Below are 16,657 nucleotides of genomic sequence, written 5' to 3' on the forward strand. Positions count from 1 at the left end.
GCGAAGCCTGGGCGCCGCGAGAGCAGCGAGCCGGGGAAGGAGGCTGCTCCCTCTGCGCCAGCCAGCCAGGGCGCACGGGCACTACGCGCCGCGCCTCCTCCGCAGCCCTCCCCACTTTCCTGGGAGGAAGCCCCAGCGGCGCCAATGGGCTTTCCTTCCGAGTAGACGCAGCCGGGCTTGGGCTCCGAGGAGGCCACTCTTGCGCCTGGCCGAGGCAGGGAGTGGCGGCCGCCCTGCGTGCGCCTCGGCCCTCCCAGTCCCTCCTCTCAGGCCGAGGAGGAGGAGGAGGGCGAGCAGCTGTGGGAGGGTCTCCATTGAAATAAACAAGCAGCCAGTTATTAAAACATGGCGGCGGAGGACTCGGCAGCTCCAGCTTCCTCTTACAAAGCGAAGGTCAGCGCTGGCGGCAGCCTGGGCGACAGGAGCCGGAGACACTACTGACCTCGGTAAAAGAGGGAGCGCGCGCCCCCCGCCACTGGGCCTGCTGGGGTCCTCGGCGGGCGGCCGGGCAGCGGGGGGTTGTATAATAACCCTGGCTCGCGTGGAGCGCTGCTGGGGAGGACTGGCTGGCTGGCTGGGGAGGCGGCGTGCGCCTGGGCACCGCGGAGGCGACGGGGCAAAAAAGAAGGGGGGACCTGCCTGCGGGACTGGCTCTGCCCCCCAGGAACAGGCAAGTTGTGGGGCTTTTCCTGCCCCTTGAGGGGGTGTCAGCCCGCCCCCCAGCGCCTGTTCTCCTCTTCCGAGTGGTGGGTGTGTGGCTGCTTCAGGTTCCCCTCATGTGGAGACAGAGGGGAGTGAGGCAGCAAGAATGGCTGCTTGGAAGTTGGGGGTCTGCGTTCAGCCCACTCCCCGAGGGGTGCCGCCTGGAGGAAGGAGAGCGCGGCGCATGGAGGAAAGGGAGTGTTAATGGAGAAGGGAGGCTGGCTGCTGCCTGCCCCTTCCCTCTCCAGGGGGGGAGGAGGGTCGTTCCTCGACAGAAAGGACTTGGGGGTGGCAGCTGCGTGGCTGACAATGGGGGTGGGAGGGGCTGGTCCTCCCCCCAGGCGACCAGGGTGTGGGGCTTCCTGCGGTGACACCCCAGCAGCGAGCGTGAGAGGAATGGTGACTCCGCGGAGGAGGCTTGTGTGTGGGGCGAGGCAGGAGGAGCGGGAGGCGGCGGAGTGGCTGCTGGCTTCATGATGACAATCGCCTCGGCGGTGGAGGTGGAGGTGGGGGCGGCTGGCGGGTCTCTCCAGCGCTGCTTTCGCGCCTGCCCCCGACGAGCTGCTTTCTTTTCCCTTCTCCTTCTCTCCCCCCAACTTCTCCAACTTTGTGCGAGGCCCTCGAAGTCCCCCCTCCCCGGTCCTGACTAGGCCCTGCCTCTCCGCCTCCTTCCCCGCTTGCCACTGGGTGCGAGCGCAGCCTGGGGAGCCGCATTGCTGCTGCCTGCGCCCGGCTGGGGGAGGGGAGGGTGGTGGTGGCAGCGGCGGCGGCGCCTTCGTTGTAGTCGTGCGGGGATCGCTGGGGCTGGTGCCTTCCTTCCAGGGTGGCGATGGCCTCGCAGACTCCTGGGTGGCGGGGTGCGGGTTTGCAATGCGCCTACAGGCTCTGGGCGCCCCAGGCTCGCAAGCCCCTTTAACTCTACAAGGGGCTGCCTTGATGGGATCGATTGAACAGTGTGTGTGCAGTGCAGGGGGAGGGCTGGACTCCACCTTCCTTTCTGTGTGGGACTCTTTTTGTTTCATGTAGGGGTGGGGGAGAGAGAAAGCGCCTAGTTCCACTCTCCCTCCCCTATTGTACATGGAGAATCGCATACTCCTCCCCTTCCCCTGTGGCAGGGAGGGTGTGCGTCTAATCCCCTCTCCACCTGCTCCCTGAGCTACCCTTGTGAAGGGGAGGGTTCCAGTGTGTGTCGTACACAAACAACATACTCGTCTTCTCCTTCCTCCCTTCATCTTCCTACTCCAGCTTTAAACTGTCAGTGTGCTGCTGCTGGAGACATAAATCCCACTGTGATTTCATCTAGTACAGTGATGGCGTTCTTTTTCTTTATAGGCAGAGGTTCTTGTATTCATTGCTCCTGCTGCCACAGTGTATCTGTTGCAAAGGTATCCAGGGTTATTTGTTGTCTTGGCAACTTTGACTTTGTTCATGTAATATGTATTTTTCATCCCCACCATGCTTCCATATGCCTTGCAATCCACCTGGTGCTGAGGGTTCCTTTAACTAATTCTAGTACATGGAATGTGTGTGAAAGGCAACAAAAAAACAGAGAGCAAAGTTCTGGCTACTTTACCTGCTAACCTTGTAACAAGGCATTTTGTTGAACGATATTTGGGTGACCAGTTCTGTGTCTCAATGGAAATACCCTGATCTGAGTATCCATGTTGGACATGAATGAGAAAGTCCAGTTGAAGTGCTTTTGTAGAAAGTTCCTATCCAGTTAAAATACCCTTTCAGACATGTTTACAGCCCAGATTTATACTGTGGAGCCTTGGGAACTGTGGTTTTCCTCATAGGAGCGAGGAAAGTAAGAGAATACTCAGCACTTTCAAATTGCAGTTTCTGTGGAAGTGGCTATGACAATTAAACGAATATAAAACCAGTGTAAGTTTGTAGCACAGATATCGGTTTAGAGGCTCATTTATAGGTTGCCATTTATTTCCTCCTTGTTGAAAGTTTCTGTATGCAAGGGTAAGTACAGGAACACTTAACTATGGGCTGATATATCTTTAATCTTTGAGAGCTGGTGTATCACTGTGTCTAAACAGAGTTTTGAATTGGGACTTCCCCTTTTCAAATCTCACATGTATCATGAAATCACTAGGTGGCCTTGGGCAAACTACTCCTTACAAGTCTCTGCTCCTCAGCTATAATTTGGGGATAAATATTATGGGAGGGGAGAGGCAGGATATAAATATTTTAAATAAAATTCTGTACGGGTTTGTTGCAAGGAAAATTACATCAGTATAATGCAATTTTGCACTCTGCCCTATACACACGTTAATTTTTGTCATTGACCTCCTGAGGCAATGCCTTCAAGTTTGATGGTTACATATATGTAATGTATAGATTTATAGCAATGTTTCATGAGGCATATGAGAATACTGTACAGATAGGACAATGTGACTAGTTCAATTTCTGTACTTCTGCATGCCAGTTCTATTGGATACAATTTTATCATTTACCAATGGCCTTCATGGAGGTAGGCAAGAATAAACTTAGGGCAGCCTAACTACTATAACCTGTTAGATCTTAGCTTGCATATCCCTGGATTTTTACTGTTGGGTAATTAAACTTAAGATGCTTCTGAAATTATCCATTCAACTCAAGCACCTCTGTATTGTACAATATTTGAAAACCATACTAAATTCTTTCTTTCTTCTACATATTGTATTTAAATAAAGTATGTATTTTGTGAGTGTTATAAAAAAAATCTTGCTAAGCAGTTAGGCCTGTATTTAATGTGTTTAACAACTTACCATAATGACTGCTTATTTTGTTTTAAATCTTGAACAGACCTTTTGGTGCTTGAAAATCAAGTATATGGCAAGTTAATCTTGCTTTTCATGTTGGGCCAATGATGGGTGCAGCATATCTGGTTGGAATCATAACCTTTAACAAAATTTTTATCTGATGGAGCATGTCAAATTGAACTGTTGTAAAAAACCAAAATAAGTTTATCTTGTTCACAACATGACAAATATTAAGTTTGATTTTTTTAAAAATTAGGTGCTTTTATTAAACTGCTTGAATTGTCTTTCACAGTATTTCAGTTCACTTAGAGTGAGCCTGCCCATCTGTAAAATGTACAGGTTGCTGCATAGAAATAACATAGTAGCTAGGAAGGACAGCTGCTACTACAATGCTTGCTGTCTTCTGTTCTCTCTCCTTTTGTTGATGATGTCACTGACATGTTGGCATAAACTGAAGTCCTATGTTAAATTGAAACTCAAGCAGGGAAGCTAAGTAATCTAGAGATTTTTTTCAGAATGGAGTTGTGAAGGGAGGAATCTAGGAGACTTCTTTAATATTGTCTAAGTAGTAGATTGTGTACTGACTAAAATAAAGCTGCTTCAGCTTATGAATTTTATTTTATATAGTCTTGAAGACACTGGCAGCTCAGCATAACAATAACCTAAAATCTGTGTGCTTTTTGTGCTTTTTTTTTATTCTTGCTTATGTTAAGGGAGATATTGATAATACCTGCTAAACTGGCTTATAGCACAACCCTGTGCATATCTACTCAGAAGTAAGTCCTGTTGTGCTCAATGGGGCTTACTCCCAGGTAAATGTGTATAGGATTGCAGTCTTAATGATATTTTTTCTTAATGATTAAAACCTAGGTGTATTTTGTTGCAGGTCAGAAATTTTCTACTACATTGATATGAGCAGTGAAGAACATAACACATAATTGTTCCTGTGTATACATTCATGTATTTTGCTGTTCTCAACCATACTGAATTGAATTACAGATTATCTGTTTGTATTGGCCATTTCATTTTCACTCTTTAAAACGCAGCACACCATAGCTTCTTTCTATTCAGTAATTTTCTTGAAAATGTTGTTTCATCAGTTTGGGTAGTGGCAAGCTGTATAATGGGAGAAGGAATATAATGGGCTGAGAGAGAACCTTTTGAACATATGGAGATACCAGATAGATGTGCATTGTCAGCTGTGATTTCATTGTGTGCTTTCAGATGGGAATGGAGCTATCTTTTCTCTTGGGGATTTTGGTGTTATGGAGGAATTCTTTGACTTCAAGATGTAAAGATGATGGAGCTTAAAGCAGCAAACAAGAGAGACATGCATGTGCACACATGTGCTCTTAATTTTTCTTTTAAAACAGTAATGCTTCATTGATTAAAGAGGAGCGCTTAGTAGTTGTATGTAAAGCTAAGTTTGCAACACAGTGAATAGGCAAATGCATATTGTTTTTGTTTTGTCAGTAGTTTATATTAATGGTTTAGCAGTATATCCATTATGCAGACATACCCTGAGTTTAAAGAGTCAGCACCTTAATATTTCGCATTGTATGGTGAAGGTATAAAATTGTATTTCATATCTGACAATTAGGACTATTCAGTGAAGGGATGGTCAGGTAAGGAAAAGCAGGTTTGATATTTTGAATTTTTTGTTCTGAATTTTGAAAAGCACATTTTAAAATTAGTAGTGTGTTTACTGAAAATATGACCCTAAAGGCTTGGGGTTCTAGCATAGAACCAACTTTTTATTTTTTCGTTTTTAATTTTTACTACTGCCTTTCTAAAGGAGCCTCAGAAGTTATAGAGCACAGTACAGGTGGGCCTTGAATTCACAGTTTTAATTCTGTATGGATTCGAAGGATACTTCCTGCAGCCCCTTCCTAGTTGCTCCAAGGCTGCTGCCTTCCCCCATTTGCCCCAGAATGCAGCACAATGCATTCTTTTTCTGGTTGAGATGAATTCTGGGATGACATTGGAGGAAAGGAGGAGTCTTGGAACAACTAGGAAGAGGCTGCAAGCAGCTTAGAAAGCTGCCTGCAACTCTGAGAACGCAGCTGTTTTGCTGTGCTGTGGTAGATGTAGCTGTTTTCGGCGTGTTTCTTTACATCTAACTCTTTTAAGGGTGTCCCTGGTATCCATGGATTTGTGGTATCTGTGGGGGGTCTAGTACAGAACCCTCACAGATACTGGGGCAGGCCTGTATTTTCAGTATATAGATTACTATCCAGCTTGTGATAGGAAAAATCCATTATGGGGTACAAGCCATGATGTGTATGCGCAACCTCCTGATTTTAGGAATGGGTTAAGTCAGAATGCCAGATGTAGGGGAGAGCACCAGGTTGAGGTCTCTTGTTATCTGGTGTGCTCCCTGGGGCATTTGGTGGGCCGCTGTGAGATACAGGAAGCTGGACTAGATGGGCCTATGGCCTGATCCAGTGGGGCTGTTCTTATGTTCTTATGTGATGCTTGCCTTGCACCCTGTTCACAATCATACTTGTTATTTGAAGTTCCCTGTGGAGATGGACTTCTGTGTGTGCATTTTCATCTGTGAACTCTTACCTCCAATTGCCTTTGGTCTCCTTAACAAACCTCTTCTGAAAAAACTGCTTTTGAAACCTGGGGAATGTTTAGGAACTTCATAGTAGTTCAAGGAAAAGGCAAACCAGGAAGCTCCAGGACATGTGCAGAACCACTGCCACACATTTGAATTCATTTTGATCCTGGCCATTAAGTGAAAGCAAACTCATGGCCTATAGTGCAGTTGCATGTTTTCCACTTAATGGGTTCTGGGTCCTAGGAGAATAACTGATATATTGGAAAAAAAGTCAGTGTGTACTAGCAGCTGTTTGAAATGGTAACTTTCTTGCATAACTTCTATTTCTGGCAGATATTTTAAGAGTTTCAAAGGTTGTGTTTGGTATGTCAGGTGGGTGCCCATCCAGGATTGGTAAAAGCTTTGGGCAAAAAACCTGTAAAGATAACTTTCAGTTATAATTTCATTGACTGTGCATGACTTATAGCCTTTTAAACTGTGGCAAAACGATTGGGTATGACTTTTTGAATTTTTCACAGTGCACTGTTGTTGCACATCACTATAATTAAATAAGCACCGTCCTAATTCTATCGAACTTGGTGGTAAAGGTCTCATTGATTTGAGTCAGGACTATCTTCTTTAAACGGATGTTTTAATTTGTGATAATTATCAGATGCAACCCATGCTCTTGACTAGTTTTTAGTGGAGTTTTCAAGAGGAGCATATCATTTTGTTGTTTTTTTCAGACTAAGGCATAGTACAAACCCAGTCTTAAAAAGCTGGGGGGGGGGAAATTAGGGGAAGCTTTGTGTACCAAGTTGAACTTTAAGGACATGCACCTGTGCAATGGTAATGTATTGCCAAAAGCTGCTTCCTGTTGGAGACTGAACAGTATATCTACTACTGGTGGTGATGACTGAAAACTGGTGATTTGATTCTTTGGTGGAAGGTGATGCAACGGTCTTGGCCACATTACTTGTGACATAAGCAACAGAGTACTTTGGAGGAACATCATATTAGCATTGAGGTCCACTTAAAAGAAATTGCCTCTCAAATCCCAGAGCAGCTGATGTTTCTAAATTTTTGGCAGGAACTCATTCAGCATTTGCTGTAGCAGATAAATGCTGAACATACAGAGAGGCGTGTTGGAGAAACATATGCAGAATCATGTGTGAAGGTTTCTGTCCCACTGTCATCAGTGATGATGTCTTTGGGATAGCAGCCATCTTTTTATTGAATGGTTTTTATTGTCAGTCTATTACCTTTTTAAAGAGACAAATCTATTTAGCTTGTGACCTACATTTAACCCATTGCTGTTGATCATGTTTAGGGAGCTTATTAAGTGTTCTGAAGGTCTTCAGATAAACTTCAGTAATGCTTGTATCATGACATGTTGAAATAGATCAGTACGTGGAAGTTCAAAATAAATCACCAATGGATTAATATTCATCAGCACTTCTGAAATTCACCATTAATGTGGTGGAAAAGCAGTGGCAAAAATTGTGTAGATAAAGGTTTAGTTTTGCCCTTCTGTGGAATCATTTTCCATTCCTCATCTGTGGTTTCACAAAAATTTCAGGGCACACTTTAAAGTTCAATTGAATGTTGATTCAGATATTATGAATTACTGTGTCTGCTCTTTCCTTTTTGGTTAATGATATGCGTTAAACATTTTTGGTAATTTTGGTAATTTTGTTAGTCACCTTGGGTCTTCCAAAAGACTCTCTTAATCAATAAAGGGTTGTGTGTGCACATGCATTCATGCACAGAGAACTTTGGCTTTGGATAGTAGGATTTAAAATGTTGGGCATACAGGTCCAAACATGTTATGCACAGATTTTTTATACACGGATTTGACTCAACACAAATGATAAGGAATGTGCTGATCCCTGGAGAATGGGAAAAATGCATCCCTTTGAAATCAGTTTTCAAAAATTGCTTTTTACTATTGTAGAGAGACAGTCATGCAAGTGATTACAGGTATAACCTGATTATCCACAGATTTTTCTGTGTGATAAGTACCCTTTAAATTAAAGGAAACAGTCCTTTAACAATAGCCTCATTAATGCCAGAGAGGACAGCTGGCTGACAATCCATCAATCATTCTCTCTCCAGCTTCACTCCTCACTTCCCCCTGAGCAAGTGAAAGAAGACTTAATGGCAGTCATTATCACCTACTCCATTCTTTCCCCCTCACTGGGGCTCTTGGTGAAGGGAGGGATTACTGCCTCCTAGTAAAACCTAAGCACCTAGAGCAGGGGTGCCCAAACCCCGGCCCGGGGGCCACTTGCGGCCCTCGCGGCCTCTCAATGCGGCCCTCAGGGAGCCCCCAGTCTCCAATGAGCCTCTGGCCCTCCGGAGATTTGTTGAAGCCCGCACTGGCCCAATGCAACTTCTCTCAGCGTGAGGGCGACTGTTTGACCTCTCGTGTGAGGTGTGGGATGAGAGCTCTCTCCACTGCTTGCTCTTTCACATCTGTGATGCAGCAGCAGCAAAGGAAAGGCCAGCCTTTCTTTGTGCAAGGCCTTTTATAGACCTTGAGCTATTGCAAGACCTTCATTCATTCATATAAGTTCATCTTTAATATATTCATTTATGAAAACGTATGTAAATTTATTCAAATTTTCAATGTAAATTAATTCTTTTTTTTCCCCGGCCCCCGACACAGTGTCAGAGAGCTGATGTGGCCCTCCTGCCAAAAACTTTGGACACCCCTGACCTAGAGAGAGACTGATTGCCTCCCTGTGCATTTCAGAAGGTCAGCAAGGCTGTTTTTAAATCACAAAGAGATTTTGTTTTTTAAATTGATTTGCTTTAGTGTGTGTTTTGCCATTCATGTGAGTCCTGGGAAGGGAACCCTCGAGAATGAGACTCAACCTGTATTTGCTAAGGGCATAGCTGTGCATATATTCTGCTATAAAGCAATGCCTCCAAGATTGTAGGGCTAATACCCTTTTAGGTGTACAATCCTTAAGGATGATCCCATTCCCTCCATCTACTCCAACTCTTCCTCCACCTGTATCTCATCCCAGGCGATGTTGGGATAGAGAGTCATCATGCTCTTTTATTGGGTATGCATATGTATTTTTCTCTTAGTCTTTTTGTATAGTGATGGAGAAAGGGAGTGGAAGTATGTGGCACCTCCACTTAGCCAACTACTTGGCTCAACTGTGCTGACAAAACATTAAGGACTGGCATTTTAGCAGTAGCATAGCTAGAATGGTGCAAAATGTTAAGTAGTGCAGACTCCCTAATGTGAGTGTAAGCAGACCCTCCCACTGGCTCTTAGAGCAGCTGCACATTGCTGCTGCTGCCTGAATGGCTCTGAGAGCAAGCGGCAGAGGCTGCTTACACTCAAGTTAAGGAGCCTGCACCACTTACCATTTTGCACAGCTCTAGCTATGCTGCTGCATTTTAGTGATGGGTGCAATTGATTCCATGGTGGAATGAGGGCTATGTTTGGCATGGTTTTTTAGCACTAAAAAGGCTTTTTGGAAAACTAAAACAATCCCAGGATCTTCATCTGCCAGGGTATTAAATACTAGCTGCTAATGGCTAAAATCTAGAGCTTTAAAATGATGTTGAAGTCTGAAGTGAAACATGACTTTCTTCATAACTCTACCACATGGAACCTTTTGTGTAGATTTTTGTGGTGCATAATGGGAGCATAGAACTGATGTACTTCAGATCCACTCTGATTTTGCTACTTGTTCATGAACTTAAATCCTTCTTAAGGAACACTTGCATATTCCTCCTTTCCAGCTTAATTGTCCCTGCTGCAAGTTTGAGGAGCAGTTTGTGATATGGTGTAAGAGTCTTCCTTTCAAAAGATAATTGTTCTATTTTTCTTTTATCATAATAAAGCTAAAAAAAAAGAGAGCGATCAAAGATTCTCACCCCAGCACTGTCTGTTCTAGTGGCTGTCTGCTGGTATTCCTTGGCATCTTTTTAGATTGTGAGCCCTTTTGGGACAGGGAGCCATTTAGTTATTTGATTTTTCTCTGTAAACCGCTTTGTGAATGTTCAGTTGAAAAGCGGTATATAAATACTGTTAATTAATTAATTCTCTTAGCATGCCTAAGAAGATTTTTGGAGCCATCTTTTAACAGGTGTAGGAACCCCTTGATTTCACATCAGAACTGTGGTATGGGAGAAGTAGGTTTAATTTTACCCTTTGCCATCTCCTTGACAAATCCCCATAGCAATCATTTGTCCTGGGAAGAAAGCTGCTACTTGTGCTTGTTGCTTTTCTTGGGAAAGAAAAAAGTTGCTTAGGGGCTGCGATTTTGGTCAGAGAAGTGGCACAAGGGAAAGGGACATCTCATCACTCCCATACAATTGTCCTCATCTGGATCTAGACTTCCTATGGTTACTAGATTGTTGTTTTTTAAAATAATAATTAGAAGGTAGAAATCCAGTGGTGCATTTCTCATCATGTCTCCTTTGACCCTGTCTGAATTTACTTGAATTCAGCTATGGGCATGTGTATGTATGAACACATTTTAAAATATACTTTTATTGGTGCAATAAATGTCTGTAGAGTTATCCCAATCCAGAGGCTTCTTCGTGCCCATGTGACTGGAGACAACTCAACACTCTTATCCCCATTGCGTTATTGCTTTTATAAGGACTGTGTGTGATTTGGTATCGGGCAGATTTTTGGAACAGTTTTTACCATTTTAATAATCACACTTTGTTTACATGAGTAACCAATATTCTGAACAGAGCCTGAGGTTGTAATCCTGTGCAAACTTTCCAGTGAGAAGTCTTCATAGACTTCAGTAGGATTTCCATGTAACTGCATAAACATGCATAGGGACTGTATGGCATAGTCAACAATTTAGTCCACTGTATATGCCTTTTAAAATCTATATTAATATTCAATACTGTACAAGGGTTACTCAAAAGCCATTTCAGTTGATTAGATTTAAAGGTGCTCCCTATCATGGAAAGGTGGTTTTATACCTCCCTTGGAGCATTGTGCAATAAAAGTGAAACTAAATTCAGAGCTGGTGTTCTGCTTATGTAACATCTTGTGGAATCATGAAAACTAGGGGAGGGGCCATAGCTAAGTGACAGAGTAATTGTTTTGCATATAGAAGGTCCCATGTTCATTCCTTGGCATCTCCAGGTAAGGCAAGGTCAGATTCCTGTCTGAAACCCAGGAGAGTCATTGCCAGTCATTGTCAATATTACCAAAGGTCTGACTTGGTACAAGATAGTTTCTGGAAGCAACTGGCTTCCTATTTATTATAGCACTGCATGGTCTCTTATGCAAGTGTTTTATACAACAGTGGCAGCTGTGACCCACCTTCCTTGAATTCAACTCTTTGTGCCTTAGGACACTGCCTTTGTGCACAGTCTTATCCAGCTTTCAGTGCTGATGCAGCCATGCCAGTGGGGCAAGCACTGCATCCTGCTGTGAGGGGTGGGGGGTGGCAGTCATAGAGACCATCTCAAGGTAAGAGAAAAAATATTTCTTTACCTCAGGGCTATAGTGCAGCTGCATTGACACTGGAAAGTTGGATAGAATTGTGGCCTAAGGGACCATCCTATCCAATTTTCCAGTGCTGGTGCAGTTGCGCCTGTCGGGTGTGCGCTGCATCCTGTGGGGCAGTCACTGGGATCTTAAAGTGTGGAAACATGTGTTGCGTTATAATGGGGCTGCATTGTTGCTACACCAAAACTGGAAAGTTGGAGAGGATTGACCCTGCTCAGAAATAAATTTTTATTTTTATTTCGTGCATACTTTAATGTTCAGTGCTTCATAGATCTGAATTTTAAATACATTCTAAATTTCAGGAACTGGTCTATAAATTTAGTAATATACAGCATTTTTTTATACATTTAAAAAATACTAACTACATATTTATCCTCAGTAGAACAAGGAAGTGCTTAGTAGCAGAACACTTTTTCTCAGCATGTTAAAGATCCCAGGTTCTATACCTGGCATCTCTGGGTAGGACTGAGAATGTTCCATGTCTGAAACCTTGGAGAGTCCATGCCACCGAGTAGACTAAGTATCTCCATGTTAAATAGTATGGGACTAGGGCTGCAATCCAGTACGTCCGTGTTTGGAATGAAATTTTGAATGGGGGTTTTCAACTGTGATGCACTCAATAGCTTTGCCATTTTCTTTCTGTCACTTCAGCACAGCATTACTAGTTGGGTGCAGATAGCATTTGAATATAGACTGGAAAGACTGCACCTCAAAATATTCTTCTGTGTGAAGGTTTCCTGACTTCTATTGTTTCAAGAAGTATTTTATGGTCCCAGAATCCTCCTTTAACCCATGTCTGCCCAGCCCACAGGTGTACGCATTTGGTCCCTGTTGGGGGTGCAAACATCCATTTTAGCAGCAGAATTATTGTGAAACTTTTGGAGTCAATACTGTAGCAAACTGCATAGTAATACCTGGAGTAGGGAATACTTTAATGTTGGTATGTCAAAATAAATAAACGTTTTTGGTGGTGTTTTTGGCAAATATTTATTTATTCATCTTTTTGTTTATAGCAGGCTTGAGATGTATCTGAATACTGAAGTTTTCAAATACACAACCTGTATTGGTGATTTGACTGCCTCACTGAGTCTTGGTAAGTTCTCTTTTAAATAATGCATGCTTAATAATGCTGTACATCACAAATAAGACTTTGTGTATGGAATTGTATGTTATGGCCTGATCCAGTCTGGTGGGTCTACCACCAGAAGGCATATTCTGGCAGTGTATCATGCTTTCCTGTGAGTGTGGCCTGGCTGCTCTCATAAGCAGCGGCTGACTGGGTCCACATGATGATGAACCCGGAGACCTGCCTCTGCAAGTAAGGCTGTGTAGGGGATTGGAGGGAGGTGAAGAGGGGGTAGAATGGGGCAGGGGGTGAGTGGAACGGGGTGGAGATGGAGGCAGGGAGGAAGGAAGGTGGATTGAACCCAGAAAGGAGGCACGCACGGTGGCAGAATCCTAACCTCCTTCCTGAGCTTGTTCCTTGTAATGATCTTCAAGGTATTGCAAGAATGTGGTTTAGAACCTAACCACATGCAAAAGAAAAAATAGTCTTTCTAAAAGAATGATGGTGGCATTGCAAAAAGTCTTGTTTTTAGTATGTGTTGTCTATGTTCTGACCTAGCTTTTAGTCCAGTGCAAGTAAGACCAGATAATCTTTATGAAACTTGATTTGACTATGGACATGTTGTTGTTGCTTGTGTTCTATAACATAAGAGCTCTAGAACAGCAAGAATTATTTCTTCAAAAGAACAAGCAACTTAAGGCTTAATATAATTGAATTTTCTGTCTTGTAATTTTTTTCAAAGCCCTTGAAAGGGTACACTGCGATCCTATAATTGTTTTCCTATGTGCTGGTGGTTGTTTGGATACTAGATCCATAAATGTATCCCTAGGTTTGATATAGATAGTAAGTGCATAACAAAAACATACAGTCAGCACACATCTTACACTTAAGTCCTGAAGTTGGTGGTAAAGGGGAAAATTCAAGGCTGCCTTAAATCTAAAAATATGTACTGTCTTCTAGGAACTAAAATCATACTATGAGACATACATAGGAATTGAGACAACTGAGGGAACAGCAGATTAATTTTTCTCATCTGAGTCATTGTGGAGCATATACAGACAGCCTGCATCTTGTGTACACTTCATTTGTGCAGTTTCAAGTATACATGCTTGGCCCCTCCCCAAAGGACAGGAGAAAACAGCAGTCTAAAGGGTGTAGGCACCCCTTGGCCACTTTAGTATATGCCCCATAGCAAGACTGAAATGGGAGAATGGTGCTGTTATTCCCTCAGTTATCTCAATTTCCATGTGTCTCTTGTGATTTTTGTTCTTGTTGGATTTAAGGTAGGTTTAACTATACACAGTTTTGGCATTACACCAACCTTGGAATGTAACTCTCATATAAGATGTAGGTTAAACATACATGACTTCTTGGACTTTGCAAATCCTTTCCCATTCATTGTTCAGCTGGTGTTCTTGACTGGGCAAACTGTGAGAGTAGAGAATTTCCTTGACTCCCTTGTCCTGGTCAGATCACTTCCTGGCTAGCTTTAGGCTTGCAATGACCTTTTCCCTCTGTAGGGGTGGTTGACCTAGTAGAATGTGACCTATCCCTAGAGATTTCTGAGAGTGCTCAAGGAGTTTCAGAAGGGTGTGGCTGATACCCTGTGTCCCAGAGAACTACATTTTCCACACAAGCACTTAAGAACAATTAGGTCAAGCATCCTCTTCTGCAGAATAGAACCTGCTTGCCTCATTGGTTTACTGGAAGTTTGGAACAATGAGTGGCAAAGGAGATGGCCTTAGTATAGATGGCAGCCAGCTTGGTGAATCCAGCTGAGCACAGGTAGGAGTTTGTCTTTAAGCCTATTCTGTGGCAGTTACAGCTGTGAAGAAGCAATACATTACCACCATTGTTGCATCTGAGCGTTGCAGTGCTATCCAGTGGTGCTTAGCCGAATGGTCTGTGGCTTCCATCATCCTACTAAGTGGGGCATGGTGCAGACCTTTCAGTGGCCTGCTTTGATTTGTTTGCCAAATGCTTCATAGATGAAGTTACTTTCATCTTTCATTTAAACAGTTGCTGTTCTGCAGTTCATCTATGGAAGTATCCTGCAAACAATCTGATTTTTTGTCTGTCAGTATGGAGAACTGTTCTTGCTGGGGTGTATCTTGGTGAATGGATTGACTGATTAAGACCAAGGGGCTAATACCACCTTATGAGAAGAAGTATTCCAGCTATCTTGAAATAAGAGGTTGCAAGTATAAAGGATGCTGTAAGGTCATTCCTTAAGATTTCTCTGGAACTTGAGTACTAAATCTCAAAAGTCTGCATCAGTGGGGGGCAACTTAGGTTGGATTGACTATAAGTTACCTAAGTGCATAGTTATTATCTTCAGGCCATGTAAGCCATATGCCTTTATCACTTACACAGTTGTATCTAGTTTGATGCAAGTGGGACATTATGAATTTCATTTCTTTTTAGTTCTCTGTAAATATGCAAAGACACAAAGCAAGTTCCCATACTGGAAGATAAGGGATGGCCACAACTCAGTGCAATGCTAGGTGTGCTAAACTGTGGGCTAGCTGCTTGGCTGTTTCTAGAAGCAAGGCTAATAATTACAGAACAAAAGCAGTGTTTCCCTAGAAGACACAACAGTCCATGCTTTTTGAGTCATAATATTCACATTTCTTCAACTAGTAACATAATGTATACTTTTCTGCATTTGTACAATGTGCAGGGTGACCAGACATACTCATTTTCCAGGACATGTCCTCTTTTTTTTTTTTTTTTAGCCTCATGTCCTGGAAAAGAACTTAAATGTCTTTTTCCTGTGAGCTGGCCCCTACAGGTAGCACATAGCCTTATTGTAAGTAATAAATTATATGTAATATAGTATTTAACTACATAAAATTCAACAGATGAGTGTTTTTTAGCTTTTATTTTGTCATGTCCTACATTTTTCTTGGATGCCATACATATTTGGGTACCCTGTCCTCCTTTGTGATTATATCTGGTCATCCTGAATATTGGATCCGAGAACATTTATTTTCTCATTCCCCCCCCCCCCAGGAAAGCTTCTAAGGCTTCTGGAAGGCCTTAGAAGGTCACTTCTGGTTTTTCTTAAAAACAAAAAGTGATGTTTTAAGACTTTTGGAAGGCTGGGGAGGCCACACACGACTTCGCCAGCTCTCAGAGCATCCTCCGGAGACAAGGGGGTCATAGCTCTCCTCACCTCTGGAGAGTTACAGGGCCCTAAAACTCAAGGGTTTCCTTATCTGCAGGAGTTCGTAGAACAGAACCCCCATGGATAATGCAGGAGGCTCTCTAGCAAATTGGACCCTAAATAAATTTTGGTATTTGACCAGTAGCACCTTAAAAGTCTAAAATCTTTAGGGCAAATGAAGACCTTAAACTACATATTCAGTGAGTTATCCTGGCTCTCATTTTGTGTGTTTTCTCTTTAACCTTCTTATGAGTGAGTGCATTTTATCAAGAAACTCGAGAGTCTGATCCAAAGATCTTTAGGGTTGGTAAAAATGTTTGTTGATCTCTTCTTATTGTCTATAAAGCACCATTTGCAGAAGTTGTGCTATATAAATCAATTCTTTACTGCTGTCTTGCAACATAATCAAATTTAGGAGAATTTATATTATAAAAAGTACTTTAAAATTAGTTACGAAGATGTTATGTTTTTAATTGGAAAGTGAAAAATCTTGAAGTAGAATTTTAAAATGACATGCTAGTTGTTGCAATGACTTTCAGTGATGAACAACAGCTATTCAGTGTATAGATTTCTTTGATTTTGAACGAAAGGCTTATTTGTTCTGCGTTTGTCCATTTGCACCCAATAGACTTGTTGTAGCCTGCTTAAAAGCGAGAGAGAGAATGAACATTGTAAAGATAATGGGGACTTGGATGTATAAAACATCAGGTATACGTTCTACTGAAATAACTTAAGGAACAGGGGCAATGTTGAAAATGATTGGCTGATGGAAATGCAACAGCAACTACAAGTTCAGATGGAAGATGTGGGCAGGGCAGAGAGGTCACTGACCAGACATTCTAAGCCAAGGTTATCAAACTTGTTTCATGCAGAGGGATGAAGTTAACATTCATGGTGCCTGCTGAGGGCTGGAAGTGACATCATTAAC

At 42.8% G+C, this 16,657-nt stretch overlaps 1 protein-coding gene across 5 annotated transcripts in view; it reads left to right on the plus strand.

Moving 5' to 3' along the window:
* The first annotated feature begins 342 nt into the window (after positions 1-342).
* NCOA2 (nuclear receptor coactivator 2) overlaps positions 343-16,657 on the plus strand; it is a 197,899-nt gene continuing 181,584 nt past the window's right edge. For 3 of the 5 annotated variants that reach the window (XM_066626615.1, XM_066626620.1, XM_066626617.1), the window contains exons 1-2: positions 343-446; positions 12,511-12,590. The gene's annotated coding sequence lies outside the window, so the exon portion shown is untranslated. The remainder of the gene's footprint in view (positions 447-12,510; positions 12,591-16,657) is intronic. The other 2 variants (XM_066626616.1, XM_066626619.1) reach the window with 2 other exon arrangements.

The sequence above is a fragment of the Tiliqua scincoides genome, chromosome 4 (genome assembly GCF_035046505.1).
Source record: "Tiliqua scincoides isolate rTilSci1 chromosome 4, rTilSci1.hap2, whole genome shotgun sequence".
Classification (NCBI taxonomy): domain Eukaryota; kingdom Metazoa; phylum Chordata; class Lepidosauria; order Squamata; family Scincidae; genus Tiliqua; species Tiliqua scincoides.